The following is an 18172-nucleotide window of genomic DNA, read 5'->3' on the forward strand; positions in this document are numbered from 1 at the left end:
CTCAAATGAACTATTTCAAGGCTTGATATTGGACAAAGGGTCAAGAGTAGAAGGGTATAAGGGGAAAACTAAAATTGAGTGCTGTAGCCAATAGCTAACTGGAAGACATCAACAGTAACACAGAACTAGCAATTTTATCTACTTGATGCAGGGACAAGTGATAAGGGGTAGTTTTGATTTGATATTTGGTGAGGCTGTGTTTGTTGGTTCTTTATCTCTATGGACCAATGAAAACTGTCTAAAATTGAGAGTGCTGACTGTACAACCAAGTGAGGATACTTTAAGACATGGTTTGTTTATTTTGGACATTATCTATGATGCCCAATAGACTGAGGGAGCCAAAGGGTAAAATAACTGAGAAGCAGAATGACAAATTGTGTTAGATTTATATGATGGAGTAGGGTGTGGCTACAAAAAAGGAAGGGCATCAAGAGGCAAGCAACAAACTGAATAAACCTTGGAGGAGGACAATGCTCTTTGTAAAATAAGCCAGAAACAGAACAAATACACTAAAGTCACTTTTGGAAAATATTTATGAGAAAACTGGAGCCTAGATCCAGTATATATAAATTCTTATAGCAGCCACACACAGTCTGAAGTTGCAAGTATATTTCTGAATTCTCAGACACTGAGCTTTATGTGCATCAGCTTGTATTTGGAAAATGTAAAAGAAAAAAAGAGGCACACAAAGAAATACAACTGACTTCTAAAAAAAATGGAAAAACCAAAAAAGTACCTGATTAGGTATAGAAGCCTAATGATCTCTCAATTATTACAAAAATATTTCAGATTAAAAATTCCTTCTCTTGACGATTCCTAGTTCTATCCTCCAGTGACAAAATGGTAAATTGAATTACTCTTCCAATGGCACTTCAACTTATTTTATCAATCAATCATATATCCCCCTTATCATCCTCTCCAACATTCTCTCTTTTGAACTTAACATTCTTAGTTCCTCAAGCGCATAGAAAAAAGCAGCATATCTCTGTCTACCACCAATAACCTGTGGCATAAGACCTGCAGCCTCAATCAAGCTTCTTTAGCTTTATCTGGGGGCCAGATCTGTTATTAAGTGCAGAGCAAACTATATCCTATTATCCAAAATGTATTCTTCTGCTCATGACCATGTACTGAATGCTCCCTATAAGTGCCAACATGTGAGGACCTCTATACTCAAAAGCTCAAAGTACTACAGGTGAATTTGGACTACTAGGAACCAATTACATAGGGTGCAATTACACCTCTACTCCTACACACCCCCATACCCTAATCTTTATAGGAACCACGTTAGCGTCTCTTTAACGAAGAGTCATGTATTTTAATGTGTCATGAATACTTCATTTTGAATCAGAAGATCTGTGTAGAGGAAATTAAGTCTTAGCAACAAAAGACCTCAGGAAAGTAATCTGCTATTAAATCTTTGAAAGAAGTGAGACTATAAGATTTTGTGAAAATCCTGAAAGTAATTTTCTAAAATGAAACTGAGCCAAATTTTATTAAATATGAAAAAAGCAATAAGAAACCCTAACTAAAATATTAGAATTTGCAATGCATAATTCATAAACCATTCCTATTACTTAACTGAATGCATTACACCATTTAAAACAGAAACTGAAAATACTCAACATGCCAGTAAGTGTCAATTTCTAAAAACAGTTCAACTAAGAATAGAAAAAATTAGATGGCCTTTCAAAACATGTTCTACCTCCTGTGAATAAAAGGATAATTAAGAAGCAATTAATTTCCTTAAAGAGAAAAAGAAAAAGAAAAAAATCTTAAACTATTGTAACATCACATTTAATGAGAACTTAAGGTTTATTGGGAGTCAAAAGAGAGACTTAAACTTTTCCTGGGAGGGCAAGATAGCCTCCCTACTCCTAGAAGTATGGTTTGGGTTAGAGCTTGAATGCTGAGAAAACCTGAAGAAAAAATTCTCAAGAGGGGATTTTAAAAGACGACAAAAGCTTGTCTGCACAATCATCAGAACAAGCTCTACTGACAAACAATCCAGACTGGAGATTTGGGTTATCACTGTTATACTCTTAGCAACAATTAAACAAGTTGAGTGTCACTCTGAAACACCTCACCAAGATGCTTGGCAACAGTGATATTCACAGTCTACAAGAAAACTGTAAAAGACACAGTTCAATTTCAGCTATGGGTTTGATGTACATTTAGACAGAACTTTCATAATAAATGAGGGTTGGTCTGACAAAACCACTATTATATTTAAGTACAAAAACTTCAGAGGCTTGAAACAGAAGTCAAAAGAAGTTAAGAACCTAGTTTTTTCTATGAAGTATATACATTATTTTCATAAGGGAGATAAACTTAATCTGGCTGTGTGTATACTACAAGTAATCCCTCCTGGATGTCATCTTCAGTGCTGTAGCTTAAAAATGTAAGACACCATTATTTAATTATTACTAATTAAATATTAGTTTAATTTAATATTAATATTATAATTAATATTATTAATTTAATTATTATTAATTAAATATTACTAATAGTTTGGTTGGCCCAAAACTGTAGTATCTGCCTTCTGATAAACAGCTGCATTTCTAATCACAGCAATAAAATAGAAGCAAAAGAGTCTCTGTCAAATTCAGTTGAATCCTGTAAAGAAAAAGTCATTTTCATTTTTTTGGCTGGCATTCATGGAATTGTTTTCAGTGCTGATTTTAATCTTTAAATTACTTCTGCTAACATGTTTCAATCTTTGAAGAGGGCAAGCATTTGGGCACTTACGTGGTTAAGCCCATAAAATGTTACAGACACTTAATGGGTAATTTTTAAAAGTTTTTCATAGTGCATATGACTTTAAAATTTCTAAAGCTAAATAAACATAGCAAAGATGTCATTTTAAATAGACATTTCCTTGAAAAATAACATCAACCCTAATAGAATGCTCAACAGAACTGTTTTGAAACACTAACAGACTACTTTCATTAGTATTTATTTCAACAGCAATCAAATAAATGATTTCATGAATGATTCATTTAATATAAATGACAACAACATAGCAAAAACATGTACTATATGAAGGAAAGTATTTATGACTCTGAGGGATTAGTTCAAATAAGAAACGTGTGTGTACGTATGGATGCCAAAGCTTAACAACAACACAAGTGGTACTGATTTCTTAAAGATCAGAAACTGGTACCATTTGAAATTTCTAACAATTTAAATACCCAATTTAAGAAAATAATTTCAGATTATCTACGTTATGGAAGTGAGTTAACAGCATTAACTGAATGTGACTTTAGATGAATAAAATAACAAATATTTCACCAAATATTTTACCATTTTTTAATAAAATCAAACTTGAAAGACAAGATTGAAAGACAATCTTAAGTACTGTTTTATTCAACAGAGGGACACCTTTATAGAGACAATATTACAGTTCGAAAAACATTATATAAGATCTAACAAAATGAGGTATTCTTCACGATAATACTTAAAATATCTCAATTACATGGATATAAGTTCTCTTCATGACGGAGGTATAAGGAGTAAAATAAATTAGTAAGACTGAAATACTAGTGGTCAATGACAGGGAGGGATAAGGGGTAAGGGATATATGAGATTTTTCTTTTTATTTCTTTTTATGAAGTGTTGCGAATGTTCTAAAAAGGCGCACAGTGAACAAACAACTATGTGATGATATTGTGAGCTACTGATTGTACACCGTTTATGGACTGCATATGTGTGAAGATTTGTCAATAAAAACATTAAAAAAAAAAAAGAGGTAGGAAGGGCAGGCCATGGTGCCTCAGCAGGTAAGAATGCTCACCTGCCATGCCAGAGGACCCAGGTTTGATTCCTGGTGCCTGCCCATGCTAAAAAAAAAAAAAAAAAAAAAAAAAAAAAGAGGTAGTAAGAAAACTTGGGGTGATATAAATGTTGCTTCTTGATTGTACTGATATTTATATATTTACATGACTCATGTTTGTCAAAATCCATTTACTGTACCCAACAAACAGTGTATTTTATAGTATTTAAATTATATTTTAATAAATGTGATTTTAAAAAGAGATGTATTCATCACATACAGAAAAAAAAATAAAATGAGAAGAATGTGAGCAAAACCATTTATACATATGACTGATCATCTTCCCTTTAAATTTAAAGAAGTACTCTGTAAACCCAGTTTACCGTTTATTTCCCCATAAGAAAACTGAAACTCATGTCGGAACAATTCTAAATATACTGACCCCACAACTCAAAAGATTAGGATAGTGACCTAGTCAAAGACTGCTGGAGAAGGGCTTAGCTGAGGATGTGCTGAGGAGGTCAGTGTTTTTGAGAACAGGTTCCTCATATTTAGGGTAGAGAGTGTGAAGTTTTTTTAAAATGACAGATTTCCAGGACTTAACCTTGAGATTCACATTTGTTTACATAGAGTGAGGAATAGTAAGTAATCTGTACACACTTTAATAGCCCACAAATAGTTCTCAAATAAAGGCAAGATTGGGAACTCTTATCCTAACTTTCTCTTCTCACTCTCAAAATAGTGATTAGGTTTTCTACTTCACTTGTTTTTTAATTTAACATGATTTACTCTGGAAAGAACAAAGTACATATACCTATAGAAACTTCTGTTTAAAATACATGTCAAACTAGGATAGAGAAGTATGTGAAGGGAGGGTGTCTATAAGAAAAAAACTTTTTGCTTGAACTTCTTGCATATTATATATATATATATATATATATTTGGAAGGACAAGCAAAATATTTAAGGAAGAAATCATGAAAGTTATGTAATAAAACTTAATGTAGATTATTTTTAAGAATTCAGATTCATTAAATACTGATTTCCTATAGTGCATTTAAAAGTATCCAAATATATGGAATTTTTAAGTAAAATTCCGAAATTTATCAAGAATGTAAGAGTTTGTCAGAATGCAAAAAGTGAAGCAACCTATTATATTGTTACTCTTTGATATTTGTTCCAACTGGATCAAATTTAAATTTGCCCTCTCTAAACTTCTTGTTGTTAGGGTTTATATGTGAGAATTATGTTAAATAATGAAATATAAAGTCCCTAATAAAATGCATAGAATTAACTAAAGAAATCTGACTTCTTTTACCATATATTTATTAATTTAAAGCTGTCTTCTATAATATTTTCAATATTTGCCTTTAAGGAGTTTAAGTTATTTATACTAAAAAAATTCCACCTATCAATAATTCTTAACAGAAAGATGCCAAGTACATCTAGACTAAACAGCCAAACTCAGTTAATGATGTGAAATAAGAAGTGAAGACCCAATTTATATAAGCATTAACCAAGTGGGAATTTACTGATCAAATAAACTATATCACAGATATTGATATACATTTTCTATTTGCTATCTCATGTAGCCTAAAAAACAAATTGTGTGATGAGGAATCTGAAACTCAGAGGAGTTATGGAATTTGATTCATGTCTAAATTTTACAAGTGATGAAACTGGGAATTCAACATCAGTTACACCTACCTAACTGGATAACAAGTTCCTCAAAGGCAGTACCATAGTTTTAAAACCTCTTTGTAACCACCATACCTCCTGGCACAAGGCCTTGCTTCAATTAATGTCTCAAGAAATCATTCTTCAGAGATTTGTCTCTGATTTCAGAGACAAATAATCAGAAGGAAACCTATATGTATACAGCAATATAAACACACCAAATATTTCTGTTTATTATAATACATCTGGGTAATCATGATTTTTTTTTTTTTGGTATGGGCAGGCACCAGGAATCAAACCCGGGTCTCCGGCATGGCAGGCAAGAACTCTGCCTACTAAGCCACCATGGCCCGCCCCTAACCATGACATTTAGATATACTGGAAGGTATGGATTAAGTTCATTTCTATAATAATTTGAAATCTGCACATTACAAGTACAATTAATTTTCAGACTTCTGAATTTATTCAACTTCTAAAATTATCATTCTGGGGCAACTCAACATTTCTTTAAGCTTTTAATCTTCTCTATTCTAATTTCCTCCTACATAATCAATAAAGTGTAGGTTATAAGTAAAGTTCATTTGTTAGATTACTCCTAGCTAGAGGCAGATGTTAGTAATAACACACTCTGTAGCAGGTATTTTTCAAGCAGCTCGTGCCCTTTTCCTGATTAACTGTTTGTCAGTGTTCCCAGCTGATTTTATGGCACTGCAATCCTAAAAAGGTTTAGAGCATGGAGACAAAATTAATTCTTATTTAGAAGAAAACAGAGATAAGCGCTTCCCTTCAAATGAGACTTAGGCATTTCACATATTTTAACTATAATGCATTTTCACAAGTAAACATTCTATTTCAATCATATAATTTAAATAATTGTTGGGAGTCCCAAACATTTAAAAGTCTTTATTTATAACTTTTAAGAGAAAGTTTACACAGTGATTCTAATTTTTACATATTAAACATTACTGGCTCACAAAACAGAAGATAATATATTATTTAAAACATGCTTTTCACACATAACTGAATGAATTAATCAAATCACCCCAACTACTTTAAAAGACTAAGTTGGGAATTTAAAAATTTTTCCTTACACATTCCATAGTAATATTTTAAATAATACTCTACCATACATAATAACCCTCCTGACTGTGACCGACTTCTCATAACAAAATTATAACTTTGAAGATTTTATATAAAAAGGTAATATAAACAAGGCATAATGATCTCCAATTTTTTTTAATACCAGGTTTATATAAACTTTTCAATATGAAATCAGGAATAATTCCCTTTTCTATACACCCAACAGCAGCTCATTATAATAAACAACTGTTAAGTTCACTGTCATTATTCTAAATAAAGCCCAGTTTCCCAGACGACAGCAATTAAGAATCAATTCTAGCCTCATATTCTCCAAGAAATTTTCATTAATAGCTATACCTTACAGTGATCTCCCTATCTTCTATATAAGACTACATTGAATTCAAAGTACTAATTTTGTACTTCATGCTTTCCACAGTATACTGTTAGATAAATATGGAATACAGATCACTACATATCTTATATCCCCAACTATGTTGCAAGCTCACTGAAGACAAGTGAAGCACCTTATATTTCTTTGTTTCTTTCTTTCATATCATCTAACAATGTCTGCCAAGTTAGAAGTAAATAAAAGATGCAAAGTTTTTTCTTTTTTAACTGTAAAGTCTTTTTTATTTTTTTAATTCTTTTTTGGCTGCTGATATTACTCAAACAATAGAATGACAAAATAAACAAGTTAAAAGGAGAGCTATACCTGAAAACATGATAAAAACTTTGGACTTTTGTAAAGTTGAAAGTAAAGGGAAGATTTTTAAAACATCCAGAGAGAAAAGCTTACTCTTAAATCACAATTAGACTGAGTGCAGACTACTTAAAAATGAAAATGAAAAGCAGAAAATGACAGAATAATATACTAAGAGAAAATAACTGTCAAATTAGAAGTCTATCAACAGTAAGAGTATTTTACAAGAATAATAGCAAAACAGAAGCACTTTAGACCAACAAAAATTGAGAGGTTTTTGCCATTAAAAGGTTTTGATTATAGAAAATTAAAGAAATAGAAAATGACAGAACACGAAAGAACTGAATGGAATTTTAAAATGATGAACAAAATATGCAAGCAAATCAAAATTTTATATTCACTATAAAAACATCTGGGGTAATAAAATAAGATTGAAACTAAAATATATGACAATAATATCAAAGTATTAGGAAAGGAATGATTGGAGTTTAAAAGTCTTAACAACCTTATCTTGCAATATTTTTACATCTACTCAATGGTTAGAAAAGAAAAAAAACAAAACAAAACTATGTCTCTATATATCTAACTATCCAGGGTAAAACAGTAAAAACACAGAATATATAACTTACCCATATCTTCTATTGAAAGTATCTTCTTTTAAATTCATAGTGCATTAATTACTAAAAGAGCGTCTCTAAAGACATAAGGAATAAAGAATGGAGCTTTTAGAGAGAAAAGGAGGTAACCATTCATCCTATAAATTTCTAGTAGTTTAAGCCTAAAAATAACCCTCCCAATAACGTAATCATCTGACTTCCTAAAAGATTTTTATCTTATGGATATTGAGTTTCCAAATTATTGATTTATAGCTCATTTAAGAGAACAGCCTATTTATTTAGCTCCTTCTCTGAAAAGGGTCATTCAAGTCTCCAGAAAAATAAATTTTACTATGCTACTAATCAATCAATGAATCAATGCTTAAGAACTAAAATTAGAAATACACGTGTTTCATTATGTAACTACTCAAAAATTCTGTTAGATAAACTGACACTTCATTTGTTAGTAGTGTTAATGTATAAGTATACTTAATGAACAAACTTCCTAACCCAACATGCATTTATTGTATGTTGTCTAAAATGAAAACCAATACCCTACAAGATTGAATTCTGGAGTCCCATTTTGTATACACTATGGAAAACAAACTGAGTAATACAACTTAAGTAAGATGAAACCTAAAAATTTTGTGCACTAACAATTCAAAATTCCTAGTAAGGTTAAGAATCAAATTTACTTTTCCAGGAAAAAAGATTAGGGCCTGAAAAAAACCTAAAGTTATTAAAGGCTCATAAATACACCCAACACCCTCTAAAACAAGAAAGGCCTGGGGTAAAAAAGCTGTGGGGAAAGTACTGGAGAAGGAAATCTAAACAGAAAGGAGCTAGACCTAGATCTTTCTTCAAGGAAAGAAAAGTAAGTTGTAATAAATTACTGCAAATCATTAAATGTGACATGGGTAGGAAGATGGAAAAAGAATAAATAAAGAGAAATTCTGCCCCCAAAATGAAAATCTTACAAAGGAATTCAAATTCATATACTTCGCTAATTTTTATTATAAAATTAATCCCCAAATAGAAAAACTTCCGTTCTCAGCTCGAAAGAAATGAAGTAAAATATGAAGCTGATAAACTTGAGATTACTGAATCAAAGCTCATAAAATTCACAAGTTTTAATAGAACCTCAGTGCTTATCCATGACTTTTTTCTTTTTTAACCCAAGCCAGCAAATAACTATGGAAAGAGGGAAATATAACCAATTAAAAGGTGTGTTTTCCCATCTCTTTCTCTGGCGGAGTCTAATTGCAATCCAATGGAAGCAGCTATCAAATATAGGAAAAAGTCCTTTTCTTACAGTTACAAATTATTGGAAAAGAGATATCTATTTTGAACCCACTCTTCCTTTCCCTATTCTTAAACTACAACAGTTGTTCACTGCTTTTGCTTCCCCTTCTGTCTGCCCCCCACCCCAATCTAACCAGGGGACACCTGGCAATGTTCTAGAGATACTATGGGCTATTAAAACTATGAGGTTGTTACCAACACCTAGTGAATTGAAGCTAGCGATGCTGCTGAATATTCTACAGTACATATAACAGCCCCCACAACAAAGAATTATCTGCCAAAAATATCAATTGTGCTGAGGCTGAGAACCCTCAAAGAAACAACTCTCTATGATGACGGAAATGTTTTGAGTGCTGTGCAATCAAGTGGCCACTAAATTCTTGAGATGTGGTTAGTAGGGCTGAGGAATCAAACTTTTAATTTTAATTAATTTAAATAACCACATGTAGCTAGCTAGTGAATACTATAATGAACAACACAGGAGACAGTTACCAAAAGTCACAAGACTGGCCTCCCGTTCTTGAGGCTGTCTAACCCAATTTCTCATAGGACCTGCATCTTTGTAACTTTGGTGATAATCACATTGAAGCGCACTGTGAGGCTTACAACAGACATGTGTCATAGGATAAACTACTAATGTAACAAGAGCAAAGTCCCTCAACTTGAATGTACATCCATTTCTTTATCTGTAAAATGAGATTATTTTCAATCTGAGTGTGGGAGAATAATTCTTTCCCACTGGAGAGGATTTTTAGACTTTGGTAGACTTTTCATAATACATTGCACTCCCTTATTCTGTCCTTCCCCTTCTCAAGCACACATAACTTTTCTAAAGAGCATTTGCACCACCACGCTTACAAATATTTAACCTTGGGCAAGATTGTTCTTTTCTTCTAGCACTCATTTCATCAGGAACATTGAATAGCAATCACTGATATATGGAACAATTATTACTGAAGAGAGTGTATACTATCTATACTGTGTGGTTCAGTCAGAAAAAGTTACAAATCATCCAACCAGACATTCTCTAACATCTCTTTCATTACTGACATTCTAAATTATGTCAGTGGAACTGAAGGCTTGGAATTGCTCCAAGAAAATAAATGCATTAAAATATAATCCCTTTTTTAATTCAATACCTAACTTCGTCATATTAAGTTAGAGTATTATGCATTTTATACAAAATTCTACTCTAAGTACTTAAAGTACCAAATATTGATTAAAATAAAACATTTCCTATAACATAATTTATACTTAATTTCATATTTATTTCAAAAGCATTTTCTTGTTATAATAAACACAATTCCCTGAAACACATTTAGTTTATTCCAATAATGAAAATACACCTTAAGCAACTAAGAAAAGGAAAACCTAGTCGTTTATATTTGTTAATAGCACAGCACTTAGAAACTTTTAAATATATTTATAAATAGTAGTTCTTTCAGTAGTTCAATTTTATGATGTATATAGGTTTTATTTATTTTGTTTGAGGTTCACTGACTATGAAGGTTAGGTTCTGGTGTTAACTTGGACAAGTGATGATGGCCAGTTGTTTGATCAGGCAAGAACTGGCCTGACTTACTGTAAGGATATTTTGTGGCTGGTAGATAGAGTGGAAGGTTGATAAATCAATTCAAATTCTCCCCCATTAATTTCAAATTGTTATTTAAGACCCCAGCCTCATGCTCTGGGTTTCTCTTTGTACAACACAGTCACAAAGCCTGTAGTTTTGCTTCCTTCCTGCATATATACTTGAAACCTGAAAAACTCCAACTTTCTGTTTATTCCATTTGTGCCTGTGAAAGTTGTGCATGACTGCACAAACATGGATAGGTCTTTTAAATTCATGGCCCTTGGTACAGCAATTCTATTACATTTGTGCTCCCAGATTTATCTCCGAAAAGATTACTTTTATCTCCTTCTCAATCTCTGTTTTAGTTTGCTAAAGCTGCCAGAACGTAACACACCAAAGATGGGTAGGCTTTTAACAAGGGGGTTTATTTATTTAAAAATTGATAATTCTGGGTGCACAGGTGGTTCAATGCTCACCTTGCATGCAGGAGACCTGGGTTCAATTTCCAGACCATGCACCAAAAAAAAAAAATAAATAAAGATAGTTCTTCAGAGTTACGGCAGCTAGCTTTCATGTAAGTTTCTTGGTCACATCAGAAGGTAAATAGTGAAGTCTGCGGGCCTTCTCTCCTAGCTTCTGAATTCCATTGGCTTTCGCTGGGATGATTCCTTTCTGCATCTCCAAACATCTGGGCTGAGCTCTAAGTGCTGAGATAAGGTCTGATGAGCTGCTGAGTTCTCTTCTGACCTCTCTTAAGTCTCCTGCAAATTAAATTAAACGCCACTCACTATGGAAGACACTCCCCTTAGCCAACCACAAATGTAATTAGCCATACATACAATCAACTGACTGATGATTTAATACACCAGTCTCCTGGTTTATCAACCAGCCATGAATATCCTTGCAGCAATGGTCAGACCAGTGTTTGCCAGACCAAACAACTGGGCACTATCACTTGATAAAAAGTTGACACCAGAACCTAACCATCACACTCTCTATTTAATAATTTTACTTAGGAGTAAATTGAAGAAATCATAAAGAGACCTTCACATATTCTCACCACTCTATCAACTAATTTAACTTTTATATGTATCTCTAAGTCTGTTTTCCTTCTGCTCCTAAAGCCAACCTTTCCACTTACACACTAGATTCCATCATGTCTCACTTTCTCAAGAACATCAGTTCTGCAGTTATCTTCTCTCTTTCATGCATCATCAATTTTTCATGCAACAAGTATACAAAAGCATCCTTTCATATCTCACATAATCGTATTGCTTAAACCCACATCTCCTCCAGTTTTCCTGACAACCCTTCATAGGAAACTCAAGAGAATTTTCTTCACTTTCTGTCTCACTTCTCTCATTCTTGTTCAAACTCACTCTAGCTAGTTTTTCCTTCTCACAACTTTATGAAACCTCTCATTATTTTTAAGATTACCAATGACTACCATGTTACTGAAAGATTTGTCAATCCTACTCTTCCACATCTACCAGTAAGATTAGACAGAGTTAAACACTCTTGGAAATTCTTCACTTGGCCTTCAATACTCTACTTGCTAGATTTTCCTCCTACCTCCTAATTTTAGGAGGAAAGTAGCACCTAGCTACTTTCTCTCAACTTCCTCTGCTCCTTTCTCCTCACCTTTGCAACCTCCAAATGAGAGTGTCCCAGAGTTCAGTCCTTAAATGTCTCTCTCCATACTAACTCCCTTGAAGATCTTACCAGACTCTTGGCTTTAAATAACAACTAGATACTGACATGAAGAAAAATTTCTATCTCTAGTATACACCAGAACTCCATACTGTTATATTCAATTTACCTACTCAACATCATTACAGCTTAACAAATCCATTTTCAAACATTGGATTTCCACCTCCCAAATCTGTTCCTGCTGCAATAGCCTTCTTTTTTAGTAAATGAGAACTCACTACTATTCACTCAGGAATAAAGCCTTACATTTATCCTTGACTCCTCTCTCTCTCTCTCTCTCTCTCTCTCTCTCTCCCTCTCACCCCAAATTCAATCCATAAGCAAATCTTTTTAACTTTTTCTTCAAAATATAACCATTATGTGACCACTTTTCACTATCTCACCCTGGCCCTACCTATCTTTATATTTCCTCACTATAACAATAGCCTTCTAACTTGTCTACCTGTTAAAATACTTAGTTTTTAAAGTATATTCTTCAAACAGCAGCTAGGATGCCCCTTCTATAACTGAAAATTTAACATTCAATTAAAACACTTCATGACGTCCCATCTCACCTACACTAGATGTCAAAGTACATACTATGATTTACAAAGTCTTACAGGCTAGGCTCCATTCCTTCTCTAACCTTATCACTCACCACTCTTTTCTAGCCTTGCTGTTTCCTGAAAACGCCAAGTATGTTTTTGTTTCAGAGATTTTGCACTTGTTTTTCACTGGACTTAGAATGCTTTGCCCTCAGCTATCAACATAAAGCAACACTCTCTCTCCTCATTTCCATTGCCCTGTTTATTTATTTATGTATCTGGTTTCCCCCTACAAGAGTAGGAACTTTGTTTTGCTTTCTACTTTATTCTCTGTGGTTAGAAGGATGACCAGACCAGAGTAGATAATCAATGAGTATTTGTTAACTGTATAAACAGATTATTGTATTTTGATATTATGATACATTTTGAAGCAAGAAAATTAACTGCTTATACATGATTCTAGGCATAAATGTGTGGATTCTTCTGGGGAAGTGATACACTTTGTGATACAGCCTTATATAAGTAGAAAACAGAAAATATTGTGATTCAGTAGACTGAGTTAAATTCATATTTTAGTAACTTGATTTCACTCTTTCTTATCAATTACTTTCAACAAAGCGTTTGTAAAGCAGCCATGTTCATGGACTGGAATTGTGTCACGTTTTCTTTCCTTTTTTTCAGTTCATTCATTCATCCATTCAACAAATATTTATGGATTTTCCATTACCTGTGACTATCTATTACAGCACATGTAAGAAGCACTACTGAGCAGTGAAATTCTCTAAGGGTAGGATTTATGAAAGAAAACTAAGCACACCAACTGAATTATCAAAAGATTCCAAAAAAAGTTAATTTATCTATTGCCAGTTTGAAGCTATTATGTACCCCAGAAAAGCCATGTCCTTTAATCCTCATTCAGTATTGCTGGGTGAGATCTTTCTGATTGTTTCCATGAAGATGTGACCCACCTAATCGTGCATGGTAACGTTTGAGCAAAAGGCTTCCATGGAGATTTCAAGGTGGGATTGCTTACTGATACCCTTTAAGAGGGAACAATTTTGTAAAAAGCTTGAGAGCCACCAGAACCAACAGCTCATGCAGCCAGAGACCTTTGGAGATGAAGAAGCAAAACATCACCGGAGAGAAGCTTCATGAAACAAGAAGATGGGAAAGAACGCTAGTAGATGTTGCTATGCTTCCACCCAGCTAAGAGAGAAACCCTGAACTTCACTGGCCTTTCTTGTGTAAAAGCAACCTCTTGATGGTGCCTCAATTTGGACATTTTCATGGACTTAGAACCGTAAATTTGCAATTTAATAAATTTTCCTTTTTAAAAGCCGTTCGTTTCTGGTATATCACATTCCAGCAGCTTTCAAACTAGAACAATCTACATCACTGATTCAACAATTATTTATTAAACACTTAATTAGTATGATGTATTTCTAGGTACTATTAATAAAATAATAAAAAAGTATATGCTTTCTTCAAAGAGTTCATAGGCTAATATCAGTTCCTAAAATATACTCTGTAGAATACTAGTCCTGATAGACACTGCTCCTTAAAAAAATTTCTTGTGGCTTATAATATACCCTATTCATACTCAATACCCTTGAGATTCATATTGCACATTAACATAAGAAACTGAGTAGTTTCTATGTCATAAACCTATTAATGTTCCCTATGTAATAACGAGGAATTTATAATCATCTTCAAGCATTTGGATACAGAGATGATTAAATACAGTAAGCTTTATGAGGAGAAAAACAGAGAAAAAAAAAACAAACAAACTTTAAGGGCAGATGAAGTAAGGAGAACTTCAAAGAATGTCTTTTGCAGAAAATAACACGACCTGAACGTTGAAGGACAAGTTTCCTAGCCAGGAAAATAAATGGGGTGGTGATATACTCTAAACACATTTAAAATATGAATAAAGACATAGTTAAGAGATAGCACAGACTCTTAAGGTTTACATACAACCTTTCTTTTGTATTTATTGCAAAGTAACAGTGAATTCAATTTTTCAATAACTGTTTCATAAAAGCCATTCTTTTAATTTTTCTAATTATCTTATAACTGTACCAGTTGTTGAACTGTCAAATTTTTTAAGAAGTCATTTTCTTGCCAGAAAGTATACAGACAACTGGTTAAAAAAAAAAAAAGTTTAGGGCATGCTTATGAAGTTATGTATATACAGTTACTATAAATACAAAAACTGAACCCAGGAATGAGAGTTTTACTCTAGTTATTGAAAGGAACCACCAAACTCTATACCCTTTCCCCATATCAGTTTTATAACATTAAAGTACAGATTTTCCACTGGTACACAACAGATTCAAGAAAAATAGGTTCGCACTCCTATAAAGAGGAGAGCAGTACTTTTGGAATCAAAAAGGACTGGTCTGATTCTTATCCTAGTTTTAAAAATATGCTAGACAAACTTAATGTTCTAAAAAGAATCTTCCACCACATTAGTTAACCAGGAATATCTACTCAAATCAATCCTGTCTGTTTTAGATGTAATGTGATGAACAATCTGTTTTGAATCATGACACTATTTTACCCCCCTGCGTGGGGGAAGAGAGAAGGGGAAAAGAAAGGGAAAAGAAAAGAGAAGGAAATAAAGAGAAAAGTAGAGATATGGGGAGAGAAAGAGATAAAGACAAAGGGAAAGATTATATATCATATGAATCTATATACCCAGAAGGGCACAGAGGCAGAGCTAAAACAACACATATATTAGAAAGCCAATAAATTGTTTTCTTTGCTAAAGCTAGCTGTTACAAATTTTGATTTCTGTTATTCTGAATATGCCCTGACTAACACAGACACCTACCTAACTTTTTTTTTAGATTATTCCCTTTCCAAAATATTACAAAATCAATTTAATAACAAGAGCAGTATTTTTGTACTCACTTTAGATTTTTTAAATTCTTATTTTTAATTGAATCACAAAAGTAATTTAAGAAGACAGGACAAAATTATCCAATGTGACACATAGTTAGGGAGAGGAAATAAAAGACTTTTATCTATTGTTCCAGAAGACTGTAAGTAATGGCATGTAATTACCTCAGTGAAAAATGAAAAAAGACATTTTTTTCTAATAGCACCTTCCTTGGTACATAAAAGACCCAATCTTTTATGTATAAAAGAGATCCAAATCAGATAAATACTAAACTATCTGACATTATAACACCTATATCTTCTCCTAAGGTCTGTATTACTAGCCAAGCTTATGACATCCAGTGGGATCATTATCGAATGTGGTATGTATTGATTGGGATTATGTTGCTATCATATCATACTGCACTTGAATGTATTATTCCCCAATTATTAAAAGCCATTATAGAATTATTAGCCATTATAGAAGAAAATGAAAACCACAATGATAAATCACTATAAACCAATCAGGAGGGCTAAAATAAAAAATACTGACAATACCAAATGCTGTCAAGGATGTGGATAAACTGAATCACTCATACATTGCTGGTGGAAATAAAAAAATAGTACAGCCAATCTAGAAAACAGTTTAGCAAGTTTCTTAAGAAACTAAACATGCAACTTTAATATGACCCAACAACTGCATTCAATATCATTTATTCCAGAGAAATGAAAAATTTTGCTCACAAAAAAAAAAACAATATACACCAATGTTTATAGGCTAATTTGTATAGTAGCCAAAAATTGTAAACAACCTAGATATCCTTCAACAGAAGAATGGTTCCTTTAACAGAAGAATGGTTAGAAATACTGTGGTTATCCACAAAAAACCCATAACTAACATCTTTTTAATGAGGAAACATCAGATTCATGCTATCCCCCTAAGATCAGGAACAAGATGATGCTGTTCATTCTTGCCACTTCTATTTAACATTATACTGGAGTTCCTAGCAAAAGTAATTAGAAAATAAAAAAGAAATAAAAGGGGTAAGTAAACTATTTCTATCTGCAGATATCATGATCTGATATATAAAATCCTAAGAAACTCACACACAAAAAAACCCTAGAACTAATGAGTTAAGCAAGTATGTAGGATACAAAATCAACTCACAAAAATCAGATATATTTCTATATACAAGCAATGAACATTGTGGTGCAAAATCAACATACAAAAATCAGACATATTTCTATACACTAGCAACAAACAATCTGAAAAAGAAAGTAAGAAAACAATTCTACTTACAATTGTATCAAAAATAATAAAATACTTAGGGATGAATTTAACAAAAGTAGTGCTGGAATAGTTCACAGAAAACTATAAAATATCATTAAAAATTAACGAAGATCCAAAATAAATGAAAAGACAGCCCATGTTCATGGATCTGAAGACTTAATATTAATATAGCTGTTCTAGTTTGCTAGCTGCTAGAATGCAATATACCAGAAACAGAATGGCTTTTAAAAAGGGGAATTTAATAAATTGCTAGTTTATAGTTCTAAGGCTGAGAAGATGTCCCAATTAAAACAAGTCTACAGAGATGTCCAATCAAAGGCATCCATCCAGGGAAAGATACCCTGGTTCAAGAAGGCTGATGAAGTTCAGGGTTTCTCCCTCAAGTGAGAAGGCACATGGCAAACACAGTCAGGGCTTCTCTCTCAGCTGGAAGGGCACATGGGGAAAATGGCATCATCTGCTAGCTTTCTCTTCTGGCTTCCAGTTTCAGGAAGCTCCCCCAGAGGTGTTTTCCTTCTTCATCTCCAAAGGTCGCTAGTTCGTGGACTCTCTGCTTCATGGTGCTGCAGCATTCTCTGCTCTCTCCAAATCTCTCATTCTCCAAAATGTTTCCTCTTTTATAGGACTCCAGTAAACCAATCAAGACCCACCCAAATGGATGGATACATATCTGCCCTAATCCAGCTTAACAACCACTCTTGATTGGGATACATCTCCAGGGAGATGATCTGATTACAGTTTCAAACATACAGTATTGAATAGGGATTATTCTGCCATTACAAAATGGAATTTTGATTAAAACATGGCTTTTCTAGGGTCCATACATCCTTTCAAACCAGCACAATGGCAATACTCCCCACATTTATCTATAGATTCAACTCAGTAGCTATCAAAATCCTAGGTGTTTTTTTAAAAATTTGACAAAACTGATCATAAAATTCATATGTAAGTGAAAGGGACCCAGAAGAGCCAAAATGATTATGAAAATGATCAAAGAGGATTTATATTTTGCCATTTCAAAACTAACTACAAAGTTTTGGTAGTAATCAAGACTCTGTGGCACATAAA

The 18172-nt window shown here is 33.1% G+C and overlaps 1 protein-coding gene across 5 annotated transcripts in view; it reads right to left on the reverse strand.

Moving 5' to 3' along the window:
• The window catches only part of ASCC3 (activating signal cointegrator 1 complex subunit 3), a 439851-nt gene that overhangs the window by 305439 nt on the left and 116240 nt on the right, over positions 1-18172 (reverse strand). The window lies entirely within an intron of this gene.

The sequence above is a fragment of the Tamandua tetradactyla genome, chromosome 5, assembly GCF_023851605.1.
Source record: "Tamandua tetradactyla isolate mTamTet1 chromosome 5, mTamTet1.pri, whole genome shotgun sequence".
NCBI lineage: Eukaryota > Metazoa > Chordata > Mammalia > Pilosa > Myrmecophagidae > Tamandua > Tamandua tetradactyla.